The sequence below is a fragment of the Larus michahellis genome, chromosome 8 (genome assembly GCF_964199755.1).
Source record: "Larus michahellis chromosome 8, bLarMic1.1, whole genome shotgun sequence".
NCBI lineage: Eukaryota > Metazoa > Chordata > Aves > Charadriiformes > Laridae > Larus > Larus michahellis.
This window is the reverse complement of record NC_133903.1, coordinates 12,783,879-12,800,790: the sequence shown is the minus strand read 5'-3', so window position 1 is coordinate 12,800,790 and position 16,912 is coordinate 12,783,879. Positions and strand designations below refer to the sequence as shown.

At 39.6% G+C, this 16,912-nt stretch overlaps 1 long non-coding RNA gene across 1 annotated transcript; it reads left to right on the top strand.

The window, feature by feature from the left end:
- Nucleotides 1-11,596: 11,596 nt before the first annotated feature.
- Nucleotides 11,597-13,590, top strand: LOC141747210 (uncharacterized). The gene is made up of 3 exons (XR_012588640.1): nucleotides 11,597-11,817; nucleotides 11,981-12,084; nucleotides 13,274-13,590. It is a non-coding gene; the product is annotated as an uncharacterized LOC141747210 (long non-coding RNA).
- Nucleotides 13,591-16,912: the final 3,322 nt, after the last annotated feature.

Here is a 16,912-nt window from a genome sequence, read left to right as displayed (position 1 = left end):
ATCCTTGGGAAGGGAGTACCTCCGTCTTCTCTGTAACTATCTTTCAGTTATCCATGATTAGATCCTCCCTGAAACTTCTCCTCCCTAGGCTGAACAAATACAGTTCTTTCAAGCTTTCTTCAGAAGTCAAGTTCTCCGACCCTCTAGTCATCTTAGTGGACCTCTGCTTGATCCTCTTTAATTTTTCAGTGTTTCTCTTGGACTGGGGGGACCAAAATTGGACACAGTATTCCCTAGGTGGGCTAAAAAGTGCCGAGTGGTATAACCATATCGTGTAGTCTACTGGCAACTCTTGATAACACAGGCCATCCAGTGGTAAACCTTCTTTGCTGCAAGGGCATGCTGATGGCTCATGTTCAACTTGCCCATCACAGCCCCCGGGTCCTTTTCTGCAAAGCTGCTCCCTAGTCAGTTGGTGGCCAGCCTATATTGTTTCTTGTGATTATTCAGTCCACATTGCAGAATTTTGCACTTTTTGAACTTTGTTGAACTTTATGCAGTTGCTGTAGGTCCATTTTTGCATTCTGTCAAGGTCGTCCTGATTAGCAGCCCTGCCACCTCGCTTATCAAACATGCCTCCCAGTTTGCTGTAGTCTGTCAACTTCTGGAGTGTGCACTCCATGCTATCATCCAGGTCATTAATAAAGACATTAAACAGCATTAGTGTCAATATTGTCCCCTGAAAGACGCCACAGGTCACCAGCTGCCAATTGGACATTGCAGCACAGGTTACAAACCTTTGAGCCTGGCAATTCAGACAATTTTCCAACCATTGTATTGCCCACTTATCCAGTCTATATCTCACACTGTGGTGATGATATCATTAACGATATCATCAAACCATTGGGACAAGGCATTTGGGGGCTCCGGTCATGAAGGAGCCTTTCTCTTCCAATAGTTGTGTCATTCATTCCTGATTAGTTTTATTTTACTTCCTGTCTACTCCATTTCTTGTGTTTGAATATAGGATGGTTACAGCTATTAGACCTGGTGACATGCATTATACCTGTAAACAGTAGCAAATGGGTTTATATAAGGAGTTTGTATAAGGAGCTTGTATAAGAAGACCTAACAAACCTGATCTCTTTCTTTTCCGGTTGATTTTATACTACAAAGTTTTCGGGAAGACACTTCTAGTTTTGCATCTGAATTAGAAGAATGGAAGTCTGAATATAATGGCTTTATTTAGCAAGCTTAGACCTGTTTTTTCAGTACCAGCAGATGCCTTATATATTCCTTAAGATGTGAGGTGAGTTAAAGTCCCATAAGACAGTGAACTCTCACATATCTATTCTTCTCTAATGTCCAAAATTAGACCTGTTTGAAACATCTGATATTTTCCTTAGGATTTTTTTCCTGGAGATGGTTGTATATAGATGAGTGAGAGAATAACCCTTTCATTGCAATTAGCCCATTATATTTTTTTGAAAGTGCTGATCTAATAAGAAGATTGTAGGTTGTTAGATTTCTCTTAGTTTCTGTCTTCCAGCAGGATGGATCCTGAATTACCCCAGTCATCGCTTCCTCTGGCTGCAAAAAACCCCAGTGTTTGAGAGTGAACGTAGTCCTGTTTGAGCTGTGGTTTTTATATATTAGTTTTTCACATGAAGAGGCAATAGTTGCCAAATACTTCGGGAGGAGTAGAATGGACTTCAAAGCATTCTTTAAAAAGCACTGATGGAAGAAACCTCATATGTTTCTTCCATCAGTACCTACCAGGTACCGTAGCAGGGGGAAAATTAGCATGCAGCTTTAGGTAATTGAAAGGTCAATTTATATATGAGCTGTCGTCCGCAGAGCTTCCCATGCTGCAGCTTTTATCCTTCCATTGTTTGTCACCTCTGCTTAACATAAGGTCTAACAAGCAAAAAAGCTTTGCAGAAATTCTAAAGTGAGACTCATATTTTGTTTATTTAAAGTTAAAAATTCTTACAGAAAATTCTATAAAATAGGGCCTGCAGAGTTCAAAGGTCACATGAAACACAGCAGTAAATTCTCAGCATTGGAAATTTTGGAAATCTGGAGCTGAGATTCCTAAACTGCTTGCTTGGGAAGCATCCATGCCTTGTCCATGCACATGGTGTTAGAGACAGAGAGACAGGAATACCATTCAATTTACCATAAATATGTATTATGTCTTTTGGAGCAAAATCACACTCTGCTAACACTCAAAATCCAGGTGCATATGATTTCTTCCCGCCTGTGGACCCTAGCAAGTATGCTCTAGAACGATTCCACTGTTGAACAGCTCTGTGAGGGGAGGAATGGAGAAAACAATGAGAAAGTAGATCCTCTCTCGTGGTTCTTTAAAAGTCCATACAAGGGGAGCTGCCATGCCCAATGTAGAACATCATTTCATTAGTCACCCTAAAAACCACTGAGGCACATCAAGGCTCTCACAGCGTTGTCCCCCTTCTCCTTCCCCTCTGCAGGTGTTAGAGGGTTCTTTGCTTTCATCCCTGAGAGCCCTGGTGTACTCATAAAAAGTGTCTCAGATCTTTACAAACCATAGTGTGTCCTTGGTAAACAACCTTACTCACATACCCCTTCCCCCTCCAGCCTTGGGAACATTTCCTTCTCCCCCTCAAAGGAACGTGGTGAGATTAAGTAAGAGCAGCAGCTTTCCAACAGTCCTTAACTCCTTGAGAACTGAAGTCCATGAGCCTAGAACAAGGAGGTTGTAAGGAGTTCTGACAAACTTATGAGATCTTGAGAGATCTGAAGACACCTCCTTTTTCTCATTCCCTGCTTCCATCTCAGTTAGAGTCATTCACTACCTCTTATTCCACTGTCATCCTCCAGACCAAAAGGTGTGCGAGTCAGAAAATACTGCTGAAAACAAATGCCTTTCATTAGCTGCAGTAAGGCTTTGCTGAAACATGTGAAAGATTTGGGCATAAACGGCACAATGTGTCAGGGAGCTATGTTCCATGGTTTATACAGCAAACATATACAGGATATATTAATTAAATTTTTTGTTCACCATGCTGATCTGCAGGACCTGCAGATCTGTGGAGATGACAATAAATGAAAAGGAAGAGCTTACCCTTCTTTTCTTTGCTGATCTTTTGTCTTCCCCCCTCTTGGAAATGCTTTTTTTTTTATATTAATGTTGTAATTACTTTAAGAAAACCAATAAAAATTTCTGGCAAAAACTAGCCAAGACAAACTGCAGTGCTGCCCCTGGAAATGTTATTACTGGATCAGACAAAACTGTTTGCCAGTGCAGTGATCTCATTATGAGAACTTTTTAAAAGCAGTATTTAAAAATATGGTTATGGATGATGGTAGCAAAAGCATTGAGTTCAGGGGCCTCCTTGAGTCAGGAGGGTATTTTGATGCTAGTGGGTCACATCTCTTTAGCCCATTTGCAGAGTTTTTCTATCTAGTCAAAGGTTGTATGGATAATGGTAAATTAAAAATTAGCTCCGTAACTGGATCTAGGTATTAAAATTCTTTAATGTTAGGATCTGACAACCCTAGCTTTGTTTGGAAAAAGGAAGGAAATAAATTGGCAAGGACTAAAGGCAAGCTGCAACAAAAAATAAATTGTGGAGCCTCTGAAGTACAGTACAGCATGTCAAGGACTTAAAACATTACAAATAAGCCTGTACATTGCTTACCATCCTGCCAAAACAATTGCAATAGCAACCCAGCCCTCTAAACATATAGCTTTACAAATCAAATGCATTAAGAAAACAACTTGTAACCAGTCACTCTGCTAGAGATACAAACAAAGGAGACTAAATCCTGTTATTAAGGAGGGGTAATAAGGACTTGGCCACAGAAAACTTACCATTGTTTGAAATCTGCAGCAGTGTGTGGTTAAAATGGCAGGACTAGGATTTCATTGTACAAACAAAATCCAAAACAAGGTCAAAGTGCCCTACAAGAAGAAACTATTTTGAAAAGTAGCCACTTGTACTGCTTAGAGAAGGAATATATTTTGTCGCTTTGGTTACTGATCTTGTCATCCAAAAAAGCACAAATCTTTAATCATTAAGAGTAAATTAGAAAATATGCCTGTTTGCTCCCCCAAGAGAACTGCTCACTCTCAGCACGTTTCAAATAACATCAAATCTTTAGAATGTAAGGAATTAATAAATCACATTTTCATCCAATCTGTACAGTAAAATAAGCTACTTAGCATTTTTATTTCATACTAGTGTCTAAACACACAAGGAGGCTTACCCATTTGCAGCAAAAGGTGAATGACAAACAGCTCCACCAGTGAGGACGCTGTCTTTCTGTATGACCCTGTTCTGCAAAACACATGTACAGAAACAGCTCTGGACTCTGACCCATCTATACGATGGTTCTGCTGCCCTCCCTGCAGAGCAAACCACAGCATTCCTGCAGCTTTCTCATTTAAATAGCAAGCCTGCTGTGCAGATACACTTGTCTCCATATAAATTTGTCCACATGTATACATGCACACTTCCAAATATGTACATATAAAAATTCAGATCCAGGAACTGGGTCATCTGAAAAGAATTTTTGGATTAGCATGCTTTCTGACGACCAGCACACACTACAGAGGGTCTTATTTTGTACACCATTTGGAAATTCATCATCTTTGTTTATTATTCTGATATGTCTCCATGCATGTAAAGTGTTAGCTCCTTCTGAGGCTGTCTATTAGAAGAACCCAATATTGCAATTTCTAATGAATTCTTATGTAAGTTTAAATAACTGAATCTCACAGGAAGAGCATTGCAGAAAAGAGAAAAAATCAGCCTTTACAGATTTTAACACTTGCTGAAGTCAACGGAATTCAAATTTAACTCTTCATGGGAGCATTGGGGTGCTGCATGACAGACGTGGCAATGAACCAGATTCTGCCTGCAGATATGCATTTTTTAATGTCATTGACTGAAGCGGATGTTGCCACAGGCGGGATTTGGACCTGTATACTCTTAAAGCGGAAATTGTTTTCATAGTGATTGCAAGTATTAATACTAAATGGGCGAAGCATGAGCCCTATCATTAATAAGAGCTATGTTTTTAGTAAATTATAGGCAATTTTAATAAAAAACATAAATTAGAAGTATTAACGAATCTTACAAATTTTACATTTTAACTCCTGCTACATGAATAGTGCATAAGGGTATCAGGAAACAGCAGTGTGTTGTAACTCTTGCAACATTATGAGGAGCCTCAAGGCATTTAGTGTTTTCTCCGATAGTCATAGAAATATGAGAAAGCCTTTTACCCTCATATTAAAAAGAAGGGGAAGAAAATATATTTGTCATCTGAAGGAAGCCTAAAATTCATTTTTTGAAACCTATCATTTTTTAGGCCAATGATAAAATGTATCGTGACCTGACTCGTGGTTTTTGAATGTAGGTACTTGCCAATACTGAGATGTTATCCTGTCTTTGTCCAAATGATATTCATAATTCCACAAAAATATTAATAATTTCACAAAGGAGGTGAAGCTGTATTGTAATAGCTAGGACTATGTGTATTCTAATTTTAAGTAAACTTTGGGAATGTTTCAGCATTGCAGCACGCTGTAAAAGTCAGGTTGCTATAAAGGGAATGAACAAGAGATACTGATTAGTTCAAACCAAAAGACTGTTAATAAATGGAAGAAGATTTGAAGCTGAGCAGGAAAGTACTAATGAGAGAGTTAGGTCTGTCTGTACCAGGCTTGTGGATCTCGGTGTGTACAGCCCTCCTCCCTTTTCCCTCTGACCCGCTCCCTGTTTCCACAGGAAGGAAACACACACACATAAGTCAAAAGGAAATCTAAGTGTGCTCCACCGGGATGGCCGCTTCTCCAGGACTGACATCTGCCCTTCAGGTAATGAATTAGCTGGGCAATTTGAACAGCATCATTGGGAGTAAACTGGACAGTGGTAGGATTTAGATCAAGAAGCAGGTCTTTGTTGAAGGCAGGAGTAGCATTATAAATTTTAAGTAGAAATTATTAAAGCTGTATTTTAATTTTCAATTTATAAGAGACAGTATCATTAGGATGTTCAGGAAGTGAGATGAGGCAGTGTGTGGGATCTGTGTGAATAAGTTTTAGATAACTGAAGAGACATCAGGTACGCGCCTACAAAAGATGAGGAGAGCAACAGATAAAGGCATAATCTGGTGTTTTGTGTAGAAGCAGAAAGATTTCAGTGAGATGGTTGATTTGTGTGACTTGTGCAGTAGCTGTGTTCACGACTTGGCTTTTTAACCTGATCTGCGCATACTTGTGTTAAGAAAGAGGGAGATGTATTTGTCTAGCAAAGAGGAGAGCAAACTTAGCTAAGCTGAATTTCACCACTGATGGGCGGTGAAGTCTCCTCTGGAACCAAGTGCACTTCTGGGAAAATTGTGTCTTTCTCCCCCCACACCCGCCCTGTTCCAGGACTTGAACACTTGTAACTGTTCCCGTGCCAGGCAAATGTCATCCACCACACAGTTGGATCCACTTCTTTACTTCTTGCATTTATCCTGCGATCAGTCTAGACTTGTCTAGCATTGCTTTGCATTCCTGGCAATTTTAAGGAAACATATGTCTTGTTGGCTGCATGTGGGCTGCTTGGATTGAACGAGCTGTGGCTGGAGTGCCCAGGCTGGCCTGTTTTCGGAAAACCACAGCAGCTTCATCTCTTTTCCTTTTAAGAATTCCATCTAAACTGTGTTGTGTTCTTTTCTCTGTGGTTAAAACGTCATGTAGGATGCTATTTACAATCCTACGTGTGGAAAAGCATATTTTCATATCACATCTAGCCTTGCGGTTCTTCCTGTCTCAAACTGAGGGACTAATGGCTACTAAGATTCAAGGAGGGGCACTAAGTATTGACAGAATCTGTATCTCATTTTTGTTCCTGCACAAAACTGGTTTGTAGGTATGTATTCATAAAGATTGAACGGCAGATAAAATCCAAAATATTTCAGAAGGAAAGGAATAACAGGAGTTCACGTGAGGTTTTGCAACTTATTTCCACATGAATAATGTAAATCACATGGTCTGTTTAGCCTGCAGAGTAACCAAAGGGGTCAAGTGCATCTCTTGAACCTGTCCTGAAGGTAAAAAGCTTGGTAAAAGAGCATTTGCAGCAATGATCAGAAGCCTCAAAATCAGATGATGATGATCATGATGATGATAATTATATTTTGAGATTGGGCAGATAACCAGCCTTCCCTCCTGGGGAGCTCATTGAACAATGTAGGGGGTTTTGGAGTTTGCTTCTCTTCTGTGGTAAATTATTCTGTTGACTAGAACACAAGTTCAAGGCTGCTGGGCCTTTGCTTGCGTTACTCTTCTCATAAAGCTTAGCTGGTGACTTCACTTCTTACCTATGAAATGGACTTTATACTTACCTGCCATCCAGACTTGTTTGAAGCTTCATCAGCCCATGTATGAAGAATTCTATGAACCTTTCAAGACAGTGGTTGTGATTATTTCCATAGATCTGATATGGTTCCTGTTGTATTTTTGCATTACTTTCATGGTGATCTGAGATTCACTTGCATCTGAAGAATGACAGAGTCAGAAAAATGTTGGTAGACTGAGAGAAGCTTGCCTAGCTAAGTATTTAAATCCTCCAAGGACAGAAATCCCACCACCTGTATGTCAGCCTGGCTCAGTGCTGCACTACCCTCCTGGTAAAAAAGGTTTTCCTAACCTCCAGTCTGAATCCTCAGAGCTGAAATCTGTGGTCATTGCCTTTGCTATATTGTCTAGCACTACAGAGGAGAGTTTGGCTCTTATGTCTTCACATATCTCTTTCAAACAGTTGTAGGCAGTCATTAGAATTCCTATTAGTCTCCTTTTTGCCAGCCTAAACAAATACTTTCTTTGTAGGACATGTGCAAAATTTCCTGCAGAGTACAGAATAAAACCAGCAAGGAGAGAATAAGCAGGAAAGCCAGATGAGAGCGGGGTGCCAGAGTGGCTGCATCTGGTGGGTAGCACTGCGCCACCCGCAAGGGAGAGGCGCGTGATGCTTTGCTATCTACAGTTCACCAGAGGGTATCAGGTATTGAGCCTGACAAGAATTTTCTTAGCAATGACTTTTTTTAATGATCTAAGGATGTATTTATGTCATTATTTCCCTACTTATTCAGGTTTTAGACATAGGTAAGTGAATCATATACATATCAGAAAGCTGAAAATTCTAAAAATGACATCTGGTCATAAAATGTGAATAGTACGTGTCTATCCATTCCTTACTATTTCTACTTGAATGTGTTCACATGTGCACAGATTACCCTAGGAATAAAGATCTGTGAGCATGCAGGGCCCGTGTTCTGGAGACCTCTATATGAAGAGAAGAATATCCAATATAAAATCTACCAGTCAGGATATATGATAATTTACATTTTTGTATAACCTACAGTTTATCTTAGGAATGAAGAAACTATGGCCCTCAACAGCACAAGAGCAACAAGATTATCTTGCTCCCAGTTATGTCTAAATTAATAATTTAAAGCTCTGTGTTTCTTTATGTATGTAATAGTATGCATTTGGAAATTGTTCCCTGTGGCACAGGGCCATATGTTAGCGTGAATGCACTAGAAAAAAGTTACACATAAGCTGTTTGGCTTGGTCTCTTTTTAGCTGAAGCTGTCACTGCATCAGTGGGAGAGAATATTTCCGTTTTATTAAAGCTTACAGGTTTTAATTGCTCTTGCTTTATCCCTATGCCATTGTGGTTGGCAATACATATAATTCGGTAAATGAGAGTGTGTACCCTAATCTAAGAGCAAAATTATTTGCTTAAACACAGCACAGAGCAAGGGGGAGTTAAGAATATAGGTGAGATAATATACTGGAATTGATCTGATGCCAAGGGATATATAAATAATATAAACTAGTATAAACTGTACAATATATAAACTAAACTAATATAAACTGTAAGTTATTTTTCCAGTATGTTCTAATGATAAACTTACAGAAACACCTTTAATGAAACTTACAGAAACAGAAACACCTTTAATGATGTTTTGGCATGGAACTGTCTGTACTCCTTGAATCTCGCAACATTCAACGTGAAAAGTGCAATGGAATAAGTAGAGCTCATAAGTACCAGCTGTTTTTGTTGGAAAACACTGACAAATCTTTTCCTCTATGTTCCAATGAACTTTCATTTACCAAGACCATAGTCCTAAATATCAGTCAGTAGTTTTTCTTCCTATACCTCCATCATTTTGGACTGAGAAGTGTCCATCTGCCATTTTGTTTAAAGAGCAAACAGTGGAGCAGTCTGCAATGTAGTATGCGTTTAGTTTAAATGTACAGGAAGGGTGCTGAACTTCTTTAGGGTCTCTCATTTTCAGCCTTTGGTTGATAACAGTAATCCCTCTTTGAGGAGATTTATTGCTTAGCAAACATGTTTCAGTACATTAATGATCTACAAATTATGAACTCACTAAATGCATAGACACTATCTCAGGCCACTCACAGCAGGGCTTGTAAGAGTTGGACTTTTAGTTGAGTATAAAAGAATGCCTTTTTTAAAGAAACCTGTACAAATCTATGTTAAGTTTTTAATTGCTTGCAGTGCCCTTCCATGGTAACCTTTGTCCGCCAAGAAGTCTGTTAAAGAAGCTCTTTAATTATTTATCTGGTGCATCTACTATATCCATAGTTTTTTCCCCTCTTCATCCTGGAGGGTTGCAAGGAAAGAAGAGCACGGAGCAGAATTTCTCTCTAGATAGCAAGACTGCGTAATACCTAGTCTGCTGTTGTGCCTGCCAACTGCTGTCAGACAGAACTGCATTGTTAAGCAGAAGTTGGAAGAGATTAGACAATACAGGGAATAAATAATAAAGTGGGACATGGAATAGTTTCTTCCCCCCTCCCCCCCACCCCCCCGGTAATTTCCACTTTCTGCCCTTGTACTAGAGAAATAAACATAGAGGATGTTTTTGACATGTCACACATTATCCATCTCCTCCTTTATTCCACTGAAGGAGATAAGGCTGGTCTGCATACACAGACTGAAAGGAAGAGTACTGCTGGAAAATCGGACTCTGTTGGCATTCAATCTGGTCATTAATAGTCCAATAAATATAAAAATTTTAAATATTTGGGTATCATATGGTAAAATGCCTGTAGCAATGCTATTAATGTACTACCAGTTATGCTACAGTTACTACTACGACAGTTCATTTAACCTTCAAAAGGCCAAAGTTCTTCCCATTCCAAAGCTGAAGAGGTTATATCACTTTCAAAGCTTTAGCTATTTTGTAATACTTATTTTAGAACTGTGGATATTGCTATTAATAGAATCATCTCACCCATTTCTAAGTCCGGTGAAGCAATAAACATCAGTGATGTTTTGTGACAGTGAGTCAACTATGCACTGCTGAAAGGTGCTACTTTTTCCAGCTCTGAATTTGGCACCTCTTCTAAAGTGAATATTCAGTACTCATAATGCAAGAAATATTTCTGAAGTACATTAGCTATGTAACTCACTGGTTTGTTTACTTTTATTCTGTAATGTCTTATTCATCTTTTGATGAGCTAGACTCATTCTTTTCAAGTGCCCTCATTCAAGATGTTTCCTGTGCCTTGACTTTTGTTACCTATCTCTACATTTCTTCTTTCTGAGAGCTTTTACTAGGTAACAAAATCTGGAGTCAAATGATTGTGTGGAGTCTTTCAGCCAGTCAGCCAATAACCTAAAAAAGGGGTTTTTTTCCCTCTCTCCTGAACTAGCAGCAGATTTTCATGCAGATAAATGTATACCTGCTTGAGAGACAGGCACTTAATTCAAATAAGTTTTTTTCCTTTTTAACTCTTCGGCCTGTAACTTAACCATTCTCTTCCTTCTAGTTTCCTCTTTAAGACAAAAATGTTTTGCCTGGAAACTCTGCACTTTATACATACCTCTACCAGTTAGTGTTGTCTGTGAATCTGCATCTTCACAAGTTACTAACCTTTGTCAAAAATCTTTGGGCCCTTTGAGCAGACACACTGTAGGTAATCAGTATTGGGTCATGCTTTGTTTCTCGATTTTCTGGCACTTGTAGACCATCTCCATGTCCACAGCAGATCCTTGGATTTTCTTCAAATCTTATTCTCCATTTTTTCCTAATGCCTTCTCTTTCTAGTTTATAAGTGTACTTTTCAGTACTGCCGATGTACTGTGGGTGAATGTAACTTGAAATTCACACATTTGAGTCTCCACTGGCTATTCAGCAGTATCATAATTAATGTGAATTTGTGAATTAAAATTGAATCTTACCATCAAGGTCTGGATAAGCTTGCTGTTATCATCTCCTTGGAAATGGGTGAAGGCTTTTCAAGTGGTGTTTTGTGAAAGAGCTCGAAGTGTTAATTGTAACAGTTTCAAAAGATTAGGGCTGTGATAAAACATCTTTGACCAATCTAGAGTACTAGTTAGCTACTTCGGTATTTTGTAATACTAGTTTTGTTGGGCTGGAGCAGTGTCTACCTTTCTGATTCTTTTTCCCTCAGTAAGTAATATTAATGTCAACAAGTGGCTCTGCAACAAAGGTAGGAACGTCTAGATCTTTTATCTAAGATCTAAGAAGAGGTAAATCTTCTGTAAGCTAGAGATGGAGCTGTAACTCCTAGACAGCTGTGTCTAGGCTAACTGAACCAGGTACTTGGGGTACAGGGAAAGATAATAACGATAGCATACAAGATGGGCTATTTAAGTTAGCTCTGGACCTGGGATATTGAGTACTTGGTGTTTGAAATCTGAGCAGGTGCTGTTCCTATGCTATCAGGGTACCCCAGCTGTATAGTATAAATCTATCTGGGCACAGTTAGGTGAGTTGCAGGCTGGGAGGAAGAGAATCTTGGTGTTTGTTGCCTGAGTTGATCAGAGGTATTTTGATAAAGTAAGTGAATGTTTGTTTTTCTTTTTTTCTCCTTTCTGTTGGTCTCATATGGTGAATGCTGGCGAGTCAGGGATATGATGATAATGTTCTATTAGATACGAAGCTTGTGTGAAGTGTGCTTGCTTATATATTTAGAAGTAGATATTTCCTTTCCTCTCATTAGGAAAAAGATCATCCCAACCATGATGAATACTTTCCAAACAAGTGATGAAAGAGCCACGTTCAGAAGCTTTTTCATCTGGGAACCCAGTCATCTTCAGTTTTGTGGTAACTTGGCCATTTGTTGCGTTTATGTTCTACTCATCAAGTAATTCACTGAAGTCAAATTGGAAATTTGGCATCTGTCATCTTACAACGTTTGTGATGCAGTACAGTATGAAAAAACAGTGGTTTTTACCTGTTAGAGGAAGTACCCCAACTTCCCCCTGAAAGAATCCACTTTATAACACAGTTAGGATATTTAAAATATAATCTTATTTTTCCTAGAACAGTTATAGGCATATATAAATTCACACTTTCACAGAAGTGAGAGGGTGGAGAAAGCTACACCTTGAACAAATGCATGTCATATGCTATTAATTTCTGGAGAGCTTTGTTGGTTGGCTTGAGGCAATAGAGAACAGTGTCTAAATGTTAAAAAGCGTCAGGTATTTGGAAGGATGGTGACAAGCAATCCACAAAAATATTATACCTGAGAAAATTCCTCTTAAAGGAGGAGAATAGAATATTTCCTGTGTGTTTGTAACTTCTGTAAGGCTGTGGTCCCTGAAATTCTGCTTTTTCTGGGATTGGGTTGTTGGTTGGTTGATTCCCTAGCCAAAAGGAAGGGAGGGAATATTCTTTGCTTTCTTATCCTTCTATTTACTTGAAAGGTACAATCTCTTTTCATATTTTCTCAATTGTTCTGTTTTTTTCCTCCTTACAGACAGGACAAACTAGCTTGTTTCTTAGTCTCCCACAACCTTGTAGGACTGCTCTAGTCGCAGTGCAGTGCTGCTTTGCAGAAGGTGTGGGAAGGTAAAGGTCTTGTCCTTAGCAGCCTTTTATGTATGTGGAAGCTATTGTAGTTAGTAGATCAAAACAGACCAGTTGTTGTGAAAATATGGACCTAACAACACTTTGTAGGTGCAAATGGTTGTGGGTTTGGTGGGATGTAGTAACATTCTGTAATCAGCATTGAAATTGTTTGAGTTCAAAAGCTGTATGGGATTTCTGAATTGTTCCTGAAAGAATATGTGAAGTCTCCTGGGATGAGTCATTTATCCAGTGTGTTCTCATCTGAGTGTTTCCTCATTAGGCTCATCCATTGATGTTGTCTTAGGTTTCTTCATTTCGTTCAGGATGGCGTTGCAGAAGTTCCTGGGCAGCTTTTTACCACATCTTAAGAAAATGCTGCATTGGCTCTCAGTTTCCAAACTTCTGTTTCTAGGTGCATTTCTCTGTTCTGTTTTAACAGGCTTTGTCTGGTTTGAACTGAATGGAGACTGGATTTTTGTGTGTCGGTTCCTCCCAGTGGGCCTCTGGTCAGAGTTGCTTCCATCTGTTCTTGGGCACATGTGTCTAACGCTGCAATACCTGCTCTGCCTGAGAGGCTGCTGTCCCAGAGCGGTACCTCCAGTCGTCATTCCAAAGGGGATCAGTTCCTCTCCTGCTTCACCCACATGTCCCGTTTTGCCACATGACCAACTCCTGTTCAAGCTCCGATGTGGCTTAGGTGGAAGCTAATGCTGCCCATTCAATAAAGAAGCTCTGCTGAGTATTTTGTTTTAAAGATCTAATTAGAATTAAGTGTAGCTGGTATTCTGCCTTCACTATGAACAGGCTTGACTCAAGCCAGTAAGACCAGCTTCCTTTTTAAGCCCCAGAAGGACACAAATATGAAAGATCCTAGAACAGCATCAAGTTTCTTCAAATATTCACTTTCCTTACATGTTCTAGCACTCTTCTGAAACAGGCTGTTTCCTTGCGTGAGAAGAGCAGAATTCATTCTAGTCAATGTGTTAGAAAGACAGTACTGAAGTTCAAAAAGACCTGGAGTCTTTGAGAACTTTGAGCCTTTATGTTACTTAAGTCTTTGGAATGAACCATATCAAGCACTTTATTCACCTCTCATTGGTTGCCTATTTCATAGCCTCTTAAATTATAATTGAAAAAATTCCTGTATTTTTTCCTCATTATTCCTTTATTAATTATGCACAAACTTGCTGCCACTATAGTGGCTTATTCTCCCAATTTCTCCATACGTTTACAGTAATAATACATAGCCATCCTCATTTAATTGCAAGAGAACACATTGAGCTCCTCTTGTGTTTCACCTGTAACATTTATCTAACTCCCCTTCCTCTCAGGTCTGCATAATTTAGTTGCTGACTGCTTGTCTCACTGGTTACAGCCCAGGAGCCAGGCACTGCTCACAGCTGCTGAGCCAGCCCAGATGAACACCCTGAGACTGGCTCTGTGGACTGCCTGAGCTCTCTCTGCCTTTCTTGCTCAACCAGCTGCTGAGCTGGCCCTGGCAGCAGCCTCAGAGTAAACAAGAGGTGAAAAGGAACCTGCAGCCCTGGGGTAGGTATGAAAGAACAGGAGACAGCCAGTCCACTGAGGTACACAACGCTACTCATTTTCTCCAGTGAGGCTTTACTATAAACAAGGGGCTTCTCCTTGCTAGGACTGCTATCAGCACTTTAAAAACCAGCTTCATCTTTGGAGTTAGCTGCACTCACTGCTTGCTTCAGGCATTAACTTAATCAAAACATGCACAGCAAGAGCTCTTATCTCTTTTTTGCAAACCACAAGATACTGTACAGTGTCAGTTTAACTTCTTCAGCCCAAAGCATACTGCTGTATTTTAGCAAGGTGCATTTGCAAATAATTACTTAACACCTGAGAACAAAAATTACTTCAGTTCCCTCAGGAAGTCAAAAGTGCAATACTTATTTAAAAAAGGAAAAAAAGTGCTTTAAAGAAAACATTTTTCGTGTACATAAGAGGTCATCTATGAGTGAAGGCTCTGAAGTTCTGAATCCAGATTCATGTGCATTTAAAATGCCATAAACTGCTCATGACATTCTGTACAAGATGATTCACTTCTTCCAACCACCTCAGTGTCGCACATATGGAATCTGTTTTATATTGTCTGCCAGTACTGCACTGTTTCATCCCCTTGTGTATATAAACCATGCTGAGTCTTGCAACTGTTCCTGTAATGTCCTTACATCTGCAGTGTTCCTCTCAGGAGAGAAGGCAAGGCTTTTCAATACTGTTACTTTTATCCAAATATGGGACTTAATAATATATATCATATATTAAACTTTATCGTGATAGCTACTACAAAGGCACAGATCATGTGATGCTGCATTAACTTGGTCAGTTTGACTTCAGAGTGCTTAGCATGTGATCCTAAAATTGTGTTGCCTTTTGAGATTGTAGGTTCTAGGTTGTCTCTTTTCTTTAAAGGCTAACAAGATTATATTTGAGCTCCTTAATCCCCTGCAAGTTTTGACAGTCACATTTGTAGAAGACAAAAGCTGCTTCCTGTTCTGCCTTAACTTTTCAGTGTTTGGCAAATGGGATTAAAGCTTTTACTTGCATCAAAACAAAAGTTTAAAGTAATCAACTGTCAATAGACCTGTTGGCAGTCGTTCCAAAATATTCAAGATAGTTTATAGATTGCTCTGGCTGATTGGCAGTGCTTGCTGAATTCCTCAAGAGGGTGGAATTGGAAACAGACCTAGTGGGTGTGTCATGAGGAATGAGGAGGCTGTGTGGATGTGCATCTTCTCATTTCTTCTGACTTTTAACCCGGAACTACAGCTCTGTGTGTATGTCTGTACTCCAAGTGATAGCAGCACCAGCTTTCCAATTAAGCCTGTTTTTCAAATCTTCCGTGTGACTAGCTGTTGCAGTCTCCTTCCTCTGGCTTATGTTTGTGACAAATTAAGCGCTCCACACTTCTTGTAGCTTTGCCCAAACAGGGGAGTCACAAATATATGCCGTAAATTAAGGCATAGTGTAATGAAACAGCTCTTCAAATGTTGAATCACTTGTGTTGAAAACATTGGGGACTGATGGAACTCCTTGAAGAGCCAGTGCTGGAGAGCCATTCCCTCGCCCTCCTCCCTCGCCTGCACCTAAAACCAGCCTGACAGGTGAGAAACAGGCTTTCTGGTGTGGGTTTTTTGCCTGCTTTGATAGTGCCTGCAGCTCTGCCAGGTGCAAGGTGTGGCTGCATGGGAGCTGAACTGCCTTCTGCTGAGGTGTTTATCTTTGCTGGGAAACCTGTGCTTACCAACCTTTAGTAGGGAATGTTGAGCTTAGATACTGTGCTGAAGGATGACCACCTGTGGTGAAACCAGCCTCATCCGCTGCTGTGGAGGGGTATCAGTTAATACTGAATAATCAAACCCATAATGGAAAAATAAGAATTTATCCCTTTGGAATTTGAATTGCTTGTTTTCTCCTAATGGCTAAGATGTAGGCTCCATTGGAATTTGAGAGAACAACATTCTCCACCCTTCCAAAAGCAGAATTATTACTTTGTGAACTTTCTATATTTTCACTGTTTTCTGCATATTCAGAATAAGTAGGGATATGTTTGGGTTTGTTTTTTTTTTTAAATAAAAAAAAAGGCAATAGCCTGCCTTGAAGGCTTCACTTCACAGGCCCATGCCCAGTAGTACAGCCAGCTGAAAAGCAATTCCACTGTATTAATCCCTGTACTAAAGTACTGCAGTAGCTTTACTGTTGAATGGGATATTTGCATGTGTCAGTAGATATTGGAATGCAAACTCTTATTTCATAAACAAATTCAGTTTTGATATAAACAAGTTTCCACATTTTGTTGTGTTAATGGGCTTAAGGACAGCAAACATCTTAATTTGTTTTTCTTTTTGCCATCCGGGGTTGTTTGTGTCCTATCCCTCACCCCCATCCTCTCCCAGTCTCTCCTTTCATCTCTCATGGAAGATAGTATTTCATGAGACTCAAAGTTTTCATTTAAGAAAAGAGAAAGAAAAGCAGTTTTGTCTGGCTCTTCAGAAGCATGAGGAAACCAGCCTTATAGGTTCATCCAGTAGATAAAGACATATAAAACACT